Source organism: Sinocyclocheilus anshuiensis, unplaced genomic scaffold, assembly GCF_001515605.1.
Source record: "Sinocyclocheilus anshuiensis isolate Anshui unplaced genomic scaffold, SAMN03320099.WGS_v1.1 scaffold1142, whole genome shotgun sequence".
In the NCBI taxonomy this organism is placed as follows: Eukaryota; Metazoa; Chordata; class Actinopteri; order Cypriniformes; family Cyprinidae; genus Sinocyclocheilus; species Sinocyclocheilus anshuiensis.
In genome coordinates this window covers 379574-382708 of record NW_015536577.1, presented here as the reverse complement: position 1 = coordinate 382708, position 3135 = coordinate 379574, and positions in this window count along the sequence as shown.

Sequence of the window (3135 nt, the reverse complement as noted above, 5' to 3'; positions counted from 1 at the left end):
TCAGCAGGCCAAACATTATTAAATATAAGCACTGAATTTGATGAATTGTGGGATGTTTTGTGGTGTTGGTTTGTATCACCCATGTAAGCTACAGTATAACTGTCAATCCTCTCAATGTCTTTATTCCATCCGGTTTAGTATCCTGTTAATTATCTTGCAATAATGTAAACAATCAAGCTAGAATTAATAAAGTTTAAGTGGGCTTGACCAGAGCATAATTCTGAAAGCCTGAATTTCTGCTAAAAACCCTTTTAAATAAACAATTCCTTAAATAACAACATGGGAATCTATATTTAAAGTTAAAGAGTTTAAAAGGGACTGAGCAGAAACAGAAGTGATCCCCATGCACGAATGTCTCTTTGAGTTCAGGTCGATAATGCCTGACTCCACAAATAAATCCTGATTCAGGGCAGCTCGAGTCCTGTGTGTGATTTTAGTGAACTGTAGAGGGCAGCCTTCCTCTACATTTATCAGTTTTAACTGAGTAGAGAGTGAGTCTGGAAACTATATTAGGTTGAATTAAATATATTTCTGTCAGGACCACTATCGTCAAAATGATAGATACTTAGCATAAAGTTTGGTTTGGCGGTATGGTTCTGTTCTTGGCAAAAACCTCCCTGCCCATCCATGCAGCCGGTCATGAATGAGCAGGGAGAGCAGCAATAATAACCCCCCTAGGGTTAACAGAACAGAACAAGGCAGATATCATTAATGTACTTGATATTTAAGTGTAACACTTTATTCAAGATAAAGGAGTCTGATTAGCAAGGAATATCAGAAAGCCAAGTCCTGACTGTGGCGAAAGGAGGAGCTGGGGATGGAGGAGGGTAATTTGCTCCGGAGCAAGCTGAAAAGCTGCTGAATAATACTAAATAGAGCTTATATAGGAATGGTAGGTGTCGTATTCCTATAGGTAGATGTGATCAGCTGAGAATCAGCTGATGCAAGCTTGACTCACGTGACCTGCCAGAACTAACGCTAACGCTTAATTTTTGTCTTGTTTTCTAGTACAAATATCTAAGCATTCTTAAATCAAGATAAATTTATGAGATGCAACATATGATCACAATTAAGTGAGTTTTTGCTTAAAACAAGAAAAAAATATTTTTCTTATCCCATTGATAGATATTTTTTCTTGTTGTAAGTATACATTCAGCTAATTTTGACAGATTTTCAGGAAAACAAAGTAATTTAGCTTCTCGTGTAAATGTGTTTTGATTTAAGACTGACTAGATATAGTATTTTATACTGGAAAACAAGACACAAATACTAAGAAAGCCGTTTTTACAGTACAAAACAACTGTCTTCACAATGTCTTTGACATTAATAAATAGCTGCGCACTAATTGTTAGTGAGCCTACAGCCCACTGACTGTCCGGTATCCACTAACAAACATTTGTCATGCTCTGGCTTCATCTGTCAGAGAATACATTTCAAGGACTTGTCAAAATGTCAATCATTGTTATCGTAACATTACTTAATTTGTCCAATTTGTTTATTAATTATTTCCAGCAATAGCAGAGTGGCTGCTGATTGTTTTGATTGCAGTCTAGTCACACAGTGTTATTGTTACGTGGATCGAATCTTGAATCTGATATGAAGTGATGAATCTGATGACATCGGAATAACATCACTAAAGAATATAAACACTTAACTCAGATTTTCTTCAAATTCAGAGTAAATAAAATGTGTGTTTGTCCTAATCTATTTTTCAACCCTCTGTACAAAGACAAGTGCTGGCCTTATCTGCAGTATTCTTTTCTTGTGTTGATGTATTTCCTTTCGAAACAGGAAGTTGGGTGGAACACCCCCTTTTTAAAATAGCCAATAGCATTTTAGTTTCCACAGTCCAGGCATTTTATTGGATAAAAACTTCCCTCTAATGTGTCTCTAATGATCCTCTGCAGTGAATAGGTGCCGTCAGAATAAGAGTCCAAACAGCTGATAAAAACATCACAATAATCCACAAGTAATCCAATCCATCATTAAGACCTTTTAGCTTTAAATTTCCGTTTCTCGCCAAAATACCCGTCTTAACCAACATGTTTTCGCTTGTAAACAATGCTTGGTCTGTGCATATTTCCCTCCTTATTCAGACAAGACGACTTTTTCACTGGAGAAAGCAATATTAGAGTACTCATACTGTGGCCAGAATCAGCGGTTTGAAGTTAAAAACTAAAATCTTAATGATGGATTTATTTTTTACAAACACACAGCTTTTCACTTCACAATACATTAACTGATTGTATTGTAACATAAACTGTGTTTCTGTGTTATTAGGTCTTTAAAACAACATTGTTAAATACCTTATTTTGAATGGAAGTGCTAATAAAATCAGTTACCGTGTGCCTCCATCGCAGGTCACAACTAATCAATGATGACTAAATTGTCAAATTCAGATTTAAACAAGCCTCCAAAAGACAGACTGAAATGATCAGACATGCACTGGGTCATAGATGAGGAGCAGATTGTGTTTCAATTCACTCTCTACAACTTAATCACCTCTCCATTTTCTAAAGCCCTCCTCTTTTCCATATGCTTTATTGGAGACTCACGTGAATAATAACCCATGATTTATGTATTTATATTTTAAACAAGTAATTATCTTCAGCTTCGGTTGTCTCTGCTTCGTGAACAGTAAATTGCCCTGCAATTATACATTGCATAATTAGCCCTGGTTGCCTTTTTAACAGAATGTGATTTTTTTCAGTTTAAAGGGGTCATATGATGCGATTTCAAGTGTTCCTTTCTCTTTGAAGTGTTACAAGCTCTTGGTGCATAAAGAAGATCTGTAAAGTGTCAAAGACTAAAGTCTCAAATCCAAAGAGATATTCTTTATAAAAGTTAAGAGTCAACATTTAAGAGGAAAATAATGTGTTTTTTTAACCTTAAACCGCACAAACACATTTCATTACACCAAATACACAAAATAATGTTATTTTTAGCAGCATCATAGGACCCCTTTAAAGGGTTAGTTCGCCCAAAAATGAAAATTAGACTGTTTTACTCACCCCCGACGCATCCTAGGAGTATATGACTTTCTTCTTTCAGACGAATCCAGTCGGAGTTATATTAAAAATTGTCATGGCTATTCCAAGCTCTATCATTGCAGTCAGCGGGTGTTGCAGTTGAACA